Raw genomic sequence first — 16259 nt, forward strand, 5'->3', positions numbered from 1 at the left:
CGCGGTGGCTCAAGCCTGTAATCCCAGCACTTTGGGAGGCCGAGGCGGGTGGATCACAAGGTCGAGAGATCGAGACCAACCTGGTCAACATGGTGAAACCCCGTCTCTACTGAAAATACAAAAAAAAATTAGCTGGGCATGGTGGCGCGTGCCTGTAATCCCAGCTACTCAGGAGGCTGAGGCAGGAGAATTGCCTGAACCCAGGAGGCAGAGGTTGCGGTGAGCCGAGATCACGCCATTGCACTCCAGCCTGGGTAACAAGAGTGAAACTCCGTCTCAAAAAAAAAAAATAATAAAAAAATAAAAAAATAAAAATGGTGGCTGCTATTAGTTCTATTTATTGAAGCATTTGTTCTCCAATATCTGTATTTGTATCTTTACAATTCTTGTCATATATCTTAGGCTAAACTCCTAAAATGTTAATTTCTCCAGTTTTTGAGAAGGACACTAAAAATAGCATGCAGATCAGTATCTTTGACCCTATTTAACATTCTTCATCAAGCCATCTGTTCCTAGGCTTTATCACCTCCTACTCAAATCCCTTATCCCCTTTACTGTTCTCCTAGTTAAGCTAATGTCCCCTCATAAGCCTGTGAGATCCCTTATTCCCCAGTGCAGAGGCAATAATCAGGAACAAGCTCCTGCCAGAAAAACTGTTGCCTTAACGTTATTATTTGCCCTGGTCTCATTCTTAACAAAAATGAAAATGGCTTGAACCGGGGAGGCGGAGGTTGTAGTGAGCCAGATCGAGTCACTGCACTCCAGCCTATGGCCTGGCGACAGAGTGAGACTCTGCCTCAAAAAAAAAAAAAAAAAGAAAAGAAAAGAAAAGAAAAAGAAAGAGAAAATGGCTTTATTGCAAAGGACTTAAGAGTTGCTGACCTAAAGCAGATCACAGGCTCTTAGGAAAGCTAAGCAGGAACGAGATTTAACTTGTGGAATGGAATACTTATTCCACCTTGTGCAGATAAGTGCTCGGAAAGTGTTTTTGTTAATGCGCTAAATAGCAGCACTCTATTGAGAAGTAATTGTCTCTCACATCCCTAGCACTGGCGGCTATCTGATGTGTCAGAATGAGGAAGGAAACAGTACTGCTGCCAATTAAAGTGCTCTTTCAATTGTGTCATCCTCATTAACGTGTGTAGGAGGAAGCTGGAATACCTTTAAACCTTTTTTAATTGACAAATAATGATTGTATACATTTATGAGGGTAAAATGTGATGTTTTTATATATGTATATATTGTAGAAAGATTAAATCAAGCTAACCAACATATCCATCACCTAGCAGACAAATGTGTAGCAAGAACATCGGAAATCTACTCTTTTAGCAATCTGGAGATACATAATACCTTATTATCAACTGAGGCCGCCATGCTGCATAACAGATCTCTAAAACGCACTCTTTGTGTGTGACTGAAAGCTTGTATCCTTTGAACAACATCTCTGCTTTCTCTATGCTGGCACCACATCCTCTGGTAACCACCATTCTACTCTCTGTCTATGAATTCAACTTTTTTAGATTCAGCATATAAGTGAGATATTATCTGTCTTTCTGTACCTGACTTACTTCACTTAGCTTATGTCCTTCAGGTTCATGCATGTTGTAAACAAGATTTCCTTCCTCTTCAAGTTTCTCTGATATTCCACTGTGTATACATGCCACATTTTCTGTATCTGTTTAGACACTGATGGACATTTAGATTGTTCCTGTATTTTGCCTATTGTGAATAATGCTGCAGTAAACATGGGAGTGCATATATCTCTTTGATGCACTCATTCTGATTTTTTTTTTTTTTAATAGAGATGGGGTGTCACCATGTTGGCCAGGCTGGTCTCAAACTCCTGATCTCAGGTGATCCACCCATCTCGGCCACCTAAAGTGCTGGGATTACAGGCATGAGCCATGGCACCCAGCCCATTTTGATTTCTTTGGATATGTACCCAGAAGTTGAATTGCTGGATTTTATGGTAATTCTATATTTAATTTTCGAGGCACCTCCACACTGTTTTTCAAAATGGTTGTACAAATTTACATTCCCACCAACAGTGGGTTGCGTTCCCTTTTCTTTTTTTTTTGAGATGGAGTCTCGCTGTCACCAGGCTAGAGTGCAGTGGGGCAATCTCAGCTCACTGCAACCTCCGCCTCCTGGGTTCAAGCAATTCTGCCTCAGCCTCCTGAGTAGCTGGGACTACAGGCGTGTGCCACCACGCCCAGCTAATTTTTGTATTTTTTAGTAGAGATGGGGTTTCACCATGTTGGTCAGGATGGTCTTGATCTCTTGACCTTGTGATCTGCCTGCCTCAGCCTCCCAAAGTGCTGGGATTATATGCATGAGCCACCACAACCGGCTGGGTTCCCTTTCTCCACATTCTTGGAAACACTTACCTTTCATCTTTTTTTTTTTTTTTTTTTTTGAGACGGAGTTTCGCTCTTGTTACCCAGGCTGGAGTACAATGGTGCGATCTCGGCTCACTGCAACCTCCGCCTCCTGGGTTCAAGCAATTCTCCTGCCTCAGCCTCCTGAGTAGCTGGGATTACAGGCACGTGCCACCATGCCCAGCTAATTTTTTGTGTTTTTAGTAGAGACGGGATTTCACCATGTTGACCAGGATGGTCTCGATCTCTCGACCTCGTGATCCACCTGCCTCGGCCTCCCAAAGTGCTGGGATTACAGGCTTGAGCCACCGCGCCCGGCCTCATCTTTTTTTTTTTTTTTTTTAAAGACAGGGTTTCACCATGTTGGTCAGGCTGGTCTTGAACTCCCGACCTCAGATGATCTGCCCGCCTTGGCCTCCAAAGTGCTTGGATTACAGGCGTGAGCCACCACACCCGGCCTACCTTTCATCTTTTTGATAAAAACCATTCTCTGTAGTCTAGTGACAGAGACTCACCTTTGTGCATTTGAAGTCAGTACTTCTTATGTCTGCTTTCAGAACATATACCAGATGAGAGGGATTTCTCTGTCTTTTCTAGTACCCAGTTTCCCACTGCCAGCGATCATTTAATTATGATAAACCTCTTGCCACCATGGTGACAAACACTATGACCTTACTGCATGCTAATGCTGTTTGTTGCTGCGGTTGCTGAGTAAAGAGACTCCTTGGGCTCTTTAGTAAATAGGACACTTTGAGATGTTTCTTTTTTCTCTCGGGTTCTTAAATACATACCATTGGATGTAAGATAAATCTGGTAGGATACTAAAGAGCTGAATCAAACTGAGAGCAAATGGAGAGTGACTCTTAACTGATCTACCCAGGTAGACTTCCATCTGTCGAAACAGCTTGCAGAAGCCTGTTTTAGAGACATAGTGATAAGATGTCATTACATGGCCTGTGGTGTCTCTTTAGGCCCACAAGTCTCCTGTCTGCATTTCCGGTGGGCTCCCAGGTGAGGCACTACCCCTAGGCTGGGAAACACACTCTGAAACCATGACCTGCGTGCTGTGCACATTCGATCACGTGTGGGTGTGGCTCTTTTCAGCAAATATAGTTACCAAGGGCTGGAGTTGCTCTCTCAGCCGGATCAGCTGCCACCGACCTTGAGCATGAAATTTTAGAGTATTTGTCCCAGGTGAAGACTGTGGAACTAACACTGACCTATTACTTCCATTGTAAGTTCAGACTCAGGCTAGGAAGCAGAAAGAATGATTAAGGAGACAGAGAGAGGGTTTAGATTATTCTTCATTTTGGAATAAGTAGCTGTGTCCTAAATGACTGGATTAGATGTTGTTTTGGTGGCAAGAGAAAGTCTGGAGTAACCGCTGCATCTGTAATGTTAGTGAATTTTTTTTTTTTTTTTTTTTGAGACAGAGTTTCGCTCTTGTTACCCAGGCTGGAGTGCAATGGCGCGATCTCAGCTCACCGTAACCTCCGCCTCCTGGGTTCAGGCAATTCTCCTGCCTCAGCCTCCTGAGTAGCTGGGATTACAGGCACGCACCACCATGCCCAGCTAATTTTTTGTATTTTTAGCAGAGATGAGGTTTCACCATGTTGACCAGGATGGTCTCGATCTCTTGACCTCGTGATCCACCTGCCTCGGCCTCCCAAAGTGCTGGGATTACAGAGTTGAGCCACCACACCCGGCCATGTTAGTGAATTTTAAATGTTAACATTCACATCTTTTGTCTCTCTTCTGCCTTTCTTCAGGAAAGCTGCTAAATTTGCTGGTGATATGTACATTTTAATGAATCTTATATATGCTTCATAAATCTTGTTGACTAATTAGTAAACCCCCTTTTCTTTTTATTTATTTATTTATTTATTTTTTAAAAATAAAGACGAGGTTTCATCATGTTGGTCAGGCTGGTCTTGAACTCCCGACCTCAGGTGATCCGCCTGCCTTGGCCTCCAAAGTGCTTGGATTACAGGCATGAGCCACCATGCCCGGCCGTAAACCCCCTTTTTCATGTAATAAATATTCACTGAGCACCAGAACTTGGATTCCATTGAGCTGATGCTGTCGTGCCTTCTCTCATTAAATGGACCTGGGCTCAGCTCAGGTTTGCTCATCCCATAACAGGGAGTTCTGGGGCTCCGCCTGTTACACTCTGTAGCACTAGTTCCTTTCGCCTCATACCTGCTTTAACCATGGGACTTGGGTTTACTGAGTTCCTGATCTATGACTTCATCTCCTATTTTTGGCTATGAATCTGACCCTTGAACTTGGTAAAATGACAAGATCTCGTTTCTCCAGATTAATATTAACCTTTGCCACACCTTCCCAAATATAGTTTTACCTTCTTCCTGGGGCTTTGTTTCCTCCCAGCTGCTGTGCAGGAAAACCTGACTGCAGTCCTCCTAGCCCTCAGGACCCTGCCGAGACCTGGTCTGCCTTCTTCCTACCCCCACTGGAAAAAAACAGACGTGAAAAGCCTTTAGAACATACTGTCTGACATAGCAAAGTAGAACACGTTTCCTACTAAAAGTATATGACCCGAAGGGGAAAAATCTGACTCATTTTAAAAATAATTGTTAGGGGTGGGTGTGTCATGTGTGCATGTTTTGAGAGAAAGAAATATAAAAGGGCCAATTCATTTACTATTTAAAAAAAAAAAAAAATCAGCTGGGTGGGGTGGCTCACGCCTATAATCCCAGCACTTTGGGAGGCCGAGGCGGGTGGATCACGAGATCAGATCAAGACCATCCTGGCCAACATGGTGAAACTCCATCTCTACTAAAAGATACAAAAATTAGCTGGGCGTGGTGGCATGTGTCTGTAGTCCCAGCTACTTGGGAGGCTGAGGCAGGAGAATTGCTTGAACCCAGGAGGTAGAGGTTGCAGTGAGCCGAGATCGCGCCACTGCACTCCAGCCTGGTGCCTGGCAACAGAGAGAGACTGTGTCTCAAAAAAAAAAAAAAAGAAAGAAAAGAAAGAAAACAAACAAACAAACTCAAAATAACAGAAAAAATTTAAAACTACATACACTAAAAATAAATTACTTTTGTTTTATTAGAAGTCTGGCCAATAGAAGTAGGGGGATGGAGACTGAACCAACCAGAGAAGAGGTGGGAGGTGCTGCCCCAGCAGAGACCAGAACAAGCTCAACCCACCATTCCTTCCTTCTTCCAATTCTATTAGGAGGCAGCGTGAAGAATTCTTTCCTTGCTATATGAATGACATCACCTCCCTTAAAAGTCGGCAGCTACGGTTGGGGTTGATTTTGTTGTTTTGTTTTTGAGACAGGGTTTCACTCTGTCACCCAGGTTGGAATGTAGTGACACGATCTCAGCTCACTGCAGTCTCAAACTCCCTGGCTCAAGTGATTCTCTTGCCTCAGCCTCCTGAGTAGCCAGGACTACTGGCACATGCCATGATATTTGAATAACTTTTAAATTTTTTGTAGCGACAGAGTCTCACTATGTTGCCCAGACTGGTCTTGAACTCCTAGGCTCAAGCAATCCTCCTGCCTCAGTTTCCTAAAGTGTTGGGATTATAGGCATGAGCCACTGCACCCAGCCTGATTGGGTTCTAAATAACAAGATCTTCTCTCTCAGTTACACAATGATCCCAGAGCAATCTATGAGCTCTCTGAAATCATTAGTCCCCTAGGGATGGATCATGCCTACCCCATGAATAGTGATAATAAAGATAATCAAATTTACTATTATTTTTATTATTGGCAGTAGATAAATTTCTCTTTAAGGATGATTGGGCTGGGAGGCCAAGGCGGTAAGGCGTTTGAGGCCAACCTGGCCAACATGGTGAAATCCTCTTTCTACTAAAAAATACAAAAATTAGCCGGGCATGGTGATGCATGCCTGTCATTCCAGCTACTCAGTAGGCTGAAGCAGGAGAATCACTTGAACCTGAAAGGTGGAGGTTGCAGTGAGTCGAGATTGTGCCACTGCACTCCAGCACACCAGCCTGGGCAACAGAGCGAGACCCTGTCTCAAAAAAAAAAAAAAAAAAAAAAAAAAAGGACAATTGGAGGCTTTTGAGCTGGGAAATGATGTGACCAGATCTTAGTTTCAGTTTCAGGCAGGATGTGAAGAGGAGATGGGAGAAGAGAGACGTTAAAGGCAAGAGAGAGTTGTGGAGTTATTTTACAATAGTTTAGGTCAGAGATAAGGAGCTAGTGGGATTGTGGCAATGAGACTTGAGAAAGGAATAGATACAATGATTCAATGTAGAGGTAAGGACAATGGATCCAGACTGTGAAAACAAAAATGCTAACCTAGATTCTGAGCAGAGCCACTAGTAACAACTGTGTCCACAGTGTAACCTAATTATTGTAGATGTGTGTAGGTCGAGTATTGGGGTATTCCATAGGAATAGGCCAGAGCAACATCAACTCACTAGGCTGTGCTTTAATTCTAAGAGTAGCCACCATACTCTCTTGCTGAGTGTTAGAAGCTGTTTGTTGCATAAAGGTCTGCAGATACTATTCATATAGAGAAAAAGGAGAGGAGGAAACCAAAGACCAAAAGGAAAGTCTCGTAGGAAGCAGCAAACCAAGAGCAGACTACGCTGTGGGGGCAGCAGCACTCAGCCCTTTCAGTTCCTTTCAGGGATGAATGTTTGCAGTCAAAGGCTGCCTTGTCCTTTACACCTTTTGTCTTTTTTCCTGAATAAGATGAAAGTATATGTCAAGCAGAGAAGGATCTGGACTTTTTTTTTTTTTTTTTTAATTGGAGGCAGAGTCTCACTCTGTTGCCAGGCACTGGGCTGGAATGCAGTGGCACAATCTTGGTTCACTGCAACCTCTGCCTCCTGGGTTCAAGCAATTTTCCTGCCTCAGCCTCCCGAGTAGCTGGGACTACAGGCACATGCCACCACACCCAGCTGATTTTTGTGTTTTTAGTAGAGACAGGGCTTCACCATGTTGGCCAGGATGGTCTCGATCTCTTGACCTCGTGATCCGCCCGCCTTGGCCTCCCAAAGTGTTGGGATTACAGGCGTGAGCCACCGTGCCCAGCCGGATCTGGACTTCTAACTCCTAGTCTTGCTTATGAAATATTCTTAAGGGCAATGATTGCATCTTTGCATGCTTTACACATAGTGGGTGCTAACATACATCAATAGAATTCATGTAATTGTCATTAATTCCCATTTTGTTGAGTATTTTTTGCTCATGTAGAGGGTCTAGATAAGGAGGCAAGCAGGATGATGCTAGATGCAGCATCATCTGCTGGCCAGGAAGAGGAAAACTGCCACTTGTGTGTGATTTGCAGCCCCGGGAAGGAGCGGAAGGGCATTGCCTGGGGGCAGCTAGCCTGGTTACAAGGTGTTGCAGGTCCAGCATCCTTGATCAGCACTTGGGACCTCTTTCTACCAGTTTTCATTATTTGGCCCTTCAGTTTCCCTTCCTCTTTCCTGCCATAGGTAGTGTTTTCTTTTTAAATGTGCCTCAGTTCTTGTATTTTTCCCTTGGGTGCTTCTAGAGTACTTTACTCGCATCCACGGATCCTCTCCTACCTTTTGGTCTTGTTTCACTAATTTCTTTGGACCTCAGGATTTTATCTCTTTTTAACCTAGGAAGGTTACTTATGTAACGGTGACACTTTTCAATTCTAATTTTTTTTCTAACTGAAAGAAATGACTTTTTCCAACTGAAATAATTGATGTCTCTATGAATTATTGCTATGATCTGCAGGTTTGTTCATAGACCATAAGCAACATGGGAAGAGTCACAATGCTGATCAGTTCAGTAATATGGAGACAGAGGGCACATCAGTGAGAGATTCTAGTAGATACCAATTAAATATAGTCTTCAACCCCAAAGCTCCCTGGTGCAGAAAAAAAGCGTGTCTTTATAATTTAGGAAACATTAGTGTATGGTACCTATTGGGGTCAACCTGGGCCATTAGTCACATAGAAAAAAGGGGAATTAATGAGAACATCAAGTAAATGCCCCAAAGCAATAACCAGAGTCTGATGTAGTCTCAATCTTCTTTTTTTTTTTTTTTCTCCTTCTTTTTTTTTTTTTTAAAGATGGGGTTTCACCATGATGGCCAGGCTGGTCTGGAACTCCCGACCTCAGGTGATCCACCCACCTCGGCCTCCCAGAGTGCTAGGATTACAGGCGAGAGCCACCGCGCAGGGCCGTAGTCTCAATCTTCTGTCCCCTGAATGCTCTGTCAGTTTCCAGTAATCTGAGCTTGGCCTCCCTCCCGGTGCTGACCTAGTCAGTGGGCAGAGTGACTTAGTCATTCCATTCCCAGGCCTCTCCTCATTGCCTCAGCTCAAGTGTTGGTAGTCTTAAGTACATGCTTCCTCCAAGTCTGGGGTGTGTCATCGGTGAGGTGGAAATGAAGCTGACCCACCTGACCTGCATTCCAATCAGCACAGCCTAAGGAACCAGCTTCTTTTCCTTACCTACCTGTTGCTAGACCTGTAATGGCCTTAGAAGCTCATTCTTACATCCTCAGGGGATTTGTCAGGACCAGACTAGAAACACACCCAATCTCGCCAAGGGCCCTTTTTTAGTGTCTTAACCCAGCTCTCCGGGGAACTGTTATTTGCAATGATTGGGAGCTGATAAATCTTATTTATAATAAAGTACCTCTCGGGGCCGGGCGCGGTGGCTCAAGCCTGTAATCCCAGCACTTTGGGAGGCCGAGGCGGGTGGATCACGAGGTCAAGAGATTGAGACCATCCTGGACAACATGGTGAAACCCCGTCTCTACTAAAAATACAAAAAATTAGCTGGGCATGGTGGCGTGTGCCTGTAATCCCAGCTACTCAGGAGGCTGAGGCAGGAGAATTGCCTGAACCCAGGAGACGGAGGTTGCGGTGAGCGGAGATCGCGCCATTGCACTCCAGCCTGGGTAACAAGAGCGAAACTCCGTCTTAAAAAAAATAAATAAATAAAATAAAGTACCTCTAGTGATTTTAGGGCCTGGAGGCAGGGATTTTGTTTTTAGGAGTTTTCCTAATGCCTAATCCTAGGAATACTTTTGGAAGTGCAGGAAGGTAAGATGGTGTCACTAAACTCCTCTCTTTTGACATTTTTATTATTGTTAAGTTTTTTAAATTAATTGATTAAGTGGTTCGCTTATGAGCAAATACTTGTGAAAATTAACAATTCAAGGCAATTGCTAAATTCCAATTAATTGATAAAGACATTTATGGGTTAGGATTTAACATGAAGTCTTTAAAAGGAGGTGATGCAGATTGGGCCTTGAACTCTCTCCAGTGGTCTGCTGGAGTTAGCTAGCTCAAGCTGTCTCTTACTGACTTGCTAGAGCTGACTGCACATTTCCCAGCTCCTTGTTCAGCAACATCACATTGATAGCAAGAAATTATCAGTGGTAGAAATATTTGCACCATGAAAATCAGTAAATGCTACAAATCAGGGCTTTTCTACCCTGGAGAACTGGTTGTTAATATTTACCAGCACACCACTGGTGGTCAAGGAAGTAGAACACTGATGTAGAAATGGAAATTTAGGCATGGAGTTAGGAGCAGGCTGGGCTCCCTCTTACAAAAGAGATTAAGGAATTTTCACTTTATCCTATAGACATTGAGGTGTTGTTGATCACATTTTATTAGTAGAGATTATTTTGGTTGCAAGTAATAGAAAAATTAAATTTGAAATGTCTAAAAAAATAAGGAAGATGTACTTATCTCATATAACAAGAATTTCAAGTTGGACCACGCTGGCATTAGTTAATTTAGCAGGTCACCAAAGACCCAGATTCTTTTAATATTTTTGCTCTGTCATCCTTTGTATCTCAGTCTGGCCTCTGACCAGCACAACATTTCCAAATCCAACAACTTTCAGCAGCAGAAGAAAATAGTTTATTCTTTTTGTCTCTTTGTAAGAGCAAAGACGTTTTCCCCAAAAGGCTCCAGCAGATTTTCTCACATCTCACCTTGGTCAGAACTCTATCACATGCCTAGACCAAGCACAGGCAAGGGGAATGGAGCCCCAAGACCCATCAGTGTTTCACCCATGTTCCTCCCACTCAGCCCCCACCCCCTCTAATGAGGTCAGTCTACCCTGAAGCTGTGTAGAGCAGGATGGCTACCTGAACCCAATCAAGGTTCTATTGGCAAGGAGGAAGAAGGAGGATGGACATTGGTTAAGCAACCAACATGTTTGCTAGAATATTTGAAGAGAGAAAACATCCATGAAATAATTTAGGAAGTGGCCAGGCGTGGTGGCTCACGCCTGTAATCTCAGCACTTTGGGATGCTGAGGTGGGTGGATCACTTGAGGTCAGGAGTTTGAGACCAGCCTGGCCAACATCTCTACTAAAAATACAAAAATTAACCGTGTGGCCGGGCGCGGTGGCTCAAGCCTGTAATCCCAGCACTTTGGGAGGCCGAGGCGGGTGGATCACGAGGTCGAGAGATCGAGACCATCCTGGTCAACATGGTGAAACCCCGTCTCTACTAAAAATACAAAAAATTAGCTGGGCATGGTGGCGCGTGCCTGTAATCCCAGCTACTCAGGAGGCTGAGGCAGGAGAATTGCCTGAACCCAGGAGGCGGAGGTTGCAGTGAGCCGAGATCGCGCCATTGCACTCCAGCCTGGGTAACAAGAGCAAACACTCCGTCTCAAAAAAAAAAAAAAAAAAAAATTAACCGTGCATGGTGGCATGTACCTGTAATCCCAGCTACTCAGGAGGCTAAGGCGCAAGAGTTGCTTTAACCCGGGAGGTGGAGGTTGCAGTGAGCCAAGTTTGCACCACTGTATTCCAGCCTGGGTGACAGAGCCAGACTCCACCTTAAAAAAAAAAGAAAAAAAGAAAAAATCTTAGCAATGGTATGCAAACAGATAAATGACTTGGGAACAGTGAGGCTCAGCTATACTGTTACAAGAGGCTAAATATGAAATGATAAATCTACCAAAGCAGTGCTTTCAACTGCCAATTGGCTGACCATTATTCATTCATTCATTCACTTAATAGGTATGGAATGAATGACTGCCATGGGTCAGATACTATGCTAGATACTATACATAAAATGGTAAATTTAGCTAATGGAGCTTCAGAATCTAATGGGGGAAGCAAATATCAATCAAATAATCCACAAGTAAATGTAAATGTAAGTGTTTAACCTGGTTAAATGTGATCAAGAAATCCTGGATTTTTTAAAACTGAGGTAAAATTAACATATAGTGATACAATTTGATGTCTGTGTGTAACAGTCATCCTTATCAAGATACAGAACATTCTCATCACCTCAGAAAGTTCCCTCATGTCCCTTTCTATTTGATCATCACTTCCCCCTAATTAACCACGGTTCTGATTTTTTTTTTCTTTTTAAAATTTTTTTTTTTTTTTTTTTGAGACGGAGTTTCGCTCTTGTTACCCAGGCTGGAGTGCAATGGCACGATCTCGGCTCACCGCAACCTCCGCCTCCTGGGTTCAGGCAATTCTCCTGCTTCAGCCTCCTGAGTAGCTGGAATTACAGGCACGCGTCACCACGCCCAGCTAATTTTTTGTATTTTTACTAGAGACGGGGTTTCACCTTGTTGACCAGGATAGTCTTGATCTCTTGACCTCATGATCCACCAGCCTTGGCCTCCCAAAGTGCTGGGATTACAGGCATGAGCCACCGCGCCCGGCCCCGCATTTCTGATTTTTACCTTCAAGATTAAGTTTGCCCATTCTTGAATTTCACACAAATGGCTTTTTTTTTTTTTTTGCAGCACAAATGAGTCCGAGACTCGTTCATATTGTTGTGTTTAATGGTCATTTATCTTTTTTTTTTTTTTTTTTGAGACGGAGTTTCGCTCTTGTTACCCAGGCTGGAGTGCAATGGCGCGATCTCGGCTCACTGCAACCTCCGCCTCCTGGGTTCAGGCAGTTCTCCTGCCTCAGCCTCCTGAGTAGCTGGGATTACAGGCACGCGCCACCATGCCCAGCTAATTTCTTATATTTTTAGTAGAGACGGGGTTTCACTATGTTGACCGGGATGGTCTCGATCTCTTGACCTCGTGATCCACCCGCCTCGGCCTCCCAAAGTGCTGGGATTACAGGCTTGAGCCACCGCGCCCGGCTTTTTTTCTTTTTTTTTTTTAGATACATCTCGCTCTGTCACCCAGCTTGGAGTGCAGTGGTGCAATCCTGGCTCCCTGAGCCTCCATCTCCCAGGCCCAAGTGATCCTCTAACATCAGCCTCCCTAGTAGCTGGGACCACAAGCATGTACCACCATGCTCGACTAGTGTTTTTATCTTTGTAGAAATGGAGTCTTCCTATGTTGCCCAGGCTGGTCTCAAACTCCTGAGCTCAAGCTATTCTCCTGCCTTGGCCTCCCAAAGTGCTGGGATTTCAGGCAGGAGCCACCATGCCTGGCTGAGCCCCGTATGTATGTCTATATATCTATCTATATCTATCTATATATTTTTAAAAATATAGATTCATGGTCTTTAGTCCCAAGAGTTCTGAGCGAGTCTGAGGTTCCTAGGCATCTATAGTATGTAGCTTTTTAAAACTCCCTAGAACCAATGGTCTAAATTATATTGGTGGCAGTGGAAAGGAAGTTATTTCAGTTTGGTTTTCTTTTCCACCACAAAAGCATAGAAATGTAAATAATTTTTTCCCCTGCCTAGCTACAAGCTTTCTCTGAACATTTTCCCCAACTCTAGCCATTAGCCCCCGTATTGAAATAGTCTCTTTTTTTAGTTTCTCTGGTGAAATGCAAAGCTCTGGTTTTTCTGCTCTTGCTTAAAGTGATGTAAAAGCTCAGGGAGCTCCTTGAAGCAGCCCTGAGAATAAGTAAACACAAACAGATCTCTAGAGTGGAAAATAACTTTGGACGGAATAGCAGTTGAGGGTGTGTGGCCCTGTGTATACTGGTAGGATTTTTTCTGCTGCCTTTACCTTTTTTCCCTTACTGTTCTACCTGGCAGCAAAATATAGTCAACTGTGTTCTGGCTGCTGCCAACGTCTATGTCAGACAGCTGCCTCTGAGCACCCAATCTAGTGCCAGCCTAAATGGCTCCATATCACTAGGGAAGAAGCCTCTAGTTTCTAGGCAGAGAAACTGACACATAGGAATGAGAAGGGAGTCACTTAATGGATTAGAGGCTGGCTGAGCTGGGACCAGAACACAGGTGGCCTGGCTTCCAGCCCAGCTGACCACACTGCTACCCACACAGCCTGGGCTGACCAAAGACAAGCAGCCCATTGAGCAACTGCATAAACAACAATGAATGATGGATGGTCAGAGCAAGAAACAGGCACAAAGCAACTGCGACCCCATCACTTCCTGGCCCCTAAATTTCCAGGCAAGCCTATAAAGTGTGGTCACTTGAATGACTTTGACCAGCAACTTGGCCCAGCTTTCAAATCCAGAGACTTTTTATGGTCACTGCCAAGAGAAAAAGTCTGTCTCAGATTGAGAGTAGAGAGTTTTACTAAGTCTGTGGCAGTGGTGTTAAGACTAGAAAGACATACTTCTAAGGGTGTGACCTGGTTTGGGATAGCTGTGGTGAAACAAGGCAACTTTCAGATTGTGAGGTTCCTCTTCTACAGACCTGTGCTCCCACCTCAGATTTATCTGGCAAAGGGTAGGTGTGATCAGTGACTGTTGTCGCAGTCATTCCAGAATGATTATGTAGAGTTACTAGAATTCCAGTCTTTTCATTCTAAAGTATTTTCATCCCTCTCACCTTTCTAGAACTACACCCCTTTCAGCTCCTTCCCAACAGCTGTAGCCAACTGATTCTACCCAGAGTCCTAAGAGTCCACCCTGTATCCCTCCAGCTCAGTTCAGTTAGAGTCAATTTAGGTGACCAAATCTCATCCTACTCTCCTCCTCAAATCTGCCACTAAATGGCAGCTAAAATTTGTGGTCCCTAAATGCTTGAAGCCCAGGCCAAACGACTTTACTTGACGACCTGTATTGTAGGTACTGGATATGCCCCCATGCAAGGCACTCGGACCTGTTTGGTCTTAGTCAGCTTAGCATGTATGGACGCCCTTGGGCCCAGTCCTACATTTTCAATTCCAAACCCAGGTGTATCCCTAAGAGATACAGATGTTTAAGAAATTTCCTGTTTCAGGTGTTAGTTTCCTATTCTAAGCTAGACAATTCTAAAATGTGTATTCCCCACGCCTCCCCTTTAGAAACAGAGGAAGAAGTGAGGGGAAAGAAAAGTTGACTAGAATATTTATTTTTACGTAGGAATAATGGGCCCAATTAGACAATAAACATTATTTTGAATATGCAGACCAGGTGCTACAATGTTAGGACTCTGAATTAAAATTTCAGATGTCTTTGGCATCGTTTTGTGTTTCTCATAAAGTGGTATTTATTAAATGTCCTTTCTTTCTAGAAACAGTCCAGCCAGGCCTAATATTTATTCATTTAACAAATAGGGAAGGTCTACTATGTGGCAGGGATGGCTTATGTTCTCATAGCCACAGCTCATTGTCACTTACATAGGACACATACGAGTTCTGCTACATCTAATATAGTTGTCTGTATTTTAGGAGATTGTAAAACCTTTGATGTCTGGGACTCTGCTTGTTAATTTTTGCATCCCCGTATATCACTGAGCACAATGATACACATCACAGGGATACAATACATAATTGAATGATGCCACAATGTTTTATTTATTTATTTATTTTTATTTTTATTTTTTTTGAGACGGAGTTTCGCTCTTGTTACCCAGGCTGGAGTGCAATGGCGCGATCTCGGCTCACCGCAACCTCCGCCTCCTGGGTTCAGGCAATTCTGCTGCCTCAGCCCTGAGTAGCTGGGATTACAGGCACGCACCACCATGCCCAGCTAATTTTTTGTATTTTTAGTAGAGACGGGTTTTCACCATGTTGACCAGGGGGGTTTCACCATGTTGACCAGGATGGTTTCGATCTCTTGACCTCGTGATCCACCCGCCTCGGCCTCCCGAAGTGCTGGGATTACAGGCGTGAGCCACCGCGCCCGGCGCCACAATGTTTTAAAAGACATTACAAACAAACACACTATGTAACTTTTTTTTTTTTTAACTGTGTTAGCAAGTCTAAAGCAAATGCGTCAACAGGGGATCATTATTATGCAAGTAAATAAATACTAAGTGTGTTTACAGAGAAGGGCATGTTCACTTCAAGAGCGAAGGAACGAGAGAAACACACAACTGGGTGGAGCCTGGTCTGGAAGAAGCGAATTTTCCTCCGGTCATTCCAGAACGACTGTGCAGAGCTACTCGAATTTCACTCTTTTCATTCCGAAGTGTGTTCATCCCTCTCACCTTTCTACAACTGCTCCACCCCTTTCAGCGGCTTCCCAACGGCTGCAGCCAACTCCTAAGAGTCCACCCCGTACCCCTCCAGCTCCGGTTCAAGAACGCTCCAGACCAGGCGCTTCAGGAACGCGGGTCAGGAAAACAAGGGGTCACGCGCGGGGCAAGCGCCGAACTGGCCGCGGCCGGGGGAGCGGCGCGAAGGGCGGGGCTGCGACGGGGCGGGGCGGGGCGGGGCGAGGCCCGGGGGCGGCCTGGGTGTCACCACCAACCCGCTCCGGCCGGAAACGGGCGCCTGTTTCCGGCCGGACAGCCGAAAGCCACCGATCCCGAACCAGCCGCCGGAGCCGGAGCGGCGACCGGGTGTGGAGCGGGCAAAAAGCCGCTGGGGGAAGCCCGTCCCGATCAGTCCCTTCTGGCTCCAGCTCCAGATCCGGTGCGGAGCAACAGCTGCGGTCGCAGTCTCCACCAGCGCCTCCGCCTCCATCGCCGTCGGGGGAGGGGCCGGCCGGACCCCGGGGTCACTGCCGAGGAATGAGGAGAGGCGGCCGGGCCCCGCGCTCCGCCCCGGCCTAGGGCCTTGCCCCGGGAGCCGCGAGGGTAACGGAGCCCCCCGCCC

At 45.0% G+C, this 16259-nt stretch overlaps 1 protein-coding gene across 3 annotated transcripts in view; it reads left to right on the forward strand.

The window, feature by feature from the left end:
* Positions 1–15569: 15569 nt before the first annotated feature.
* Positions 15570–16259, forward strand: part of OTUD7B (OTU deubiquitinase 7B) — a 64977-nt gene continuing 64287 nt past the window's right edge. For 2 of the 3 annotated variants that reach the window (XM_039459877.2, XM_074389619.1), the window contains exon 1: positions 15911–16240. The gene's annotated coding sequence lies outside the window, so the exon portion shown is untranslated. Of the gene's footprint in view, positions 15776–15910; positions 16241–16259 lie in introns of those variants that run through there. The other variant, XM_074389622.1, reaches the window with a different exon arrangement.

Source organism: Saimiri boliviensis, chromosome 19, assembly GCF_048565385.1.
Source record: "Saimiri boliviensis isolate mSaiBol1 chromosome 19, mSaiBol1.pri, whole genome shotgun sequence".
In the NCBI taxonomy this organism is placed as follows: domain Eukaryota; kingdom Metazoa; phylum Chordata; class Mammalia; order Primates; family Cebidae; genus Saimiri; species Saimiri boliviensis.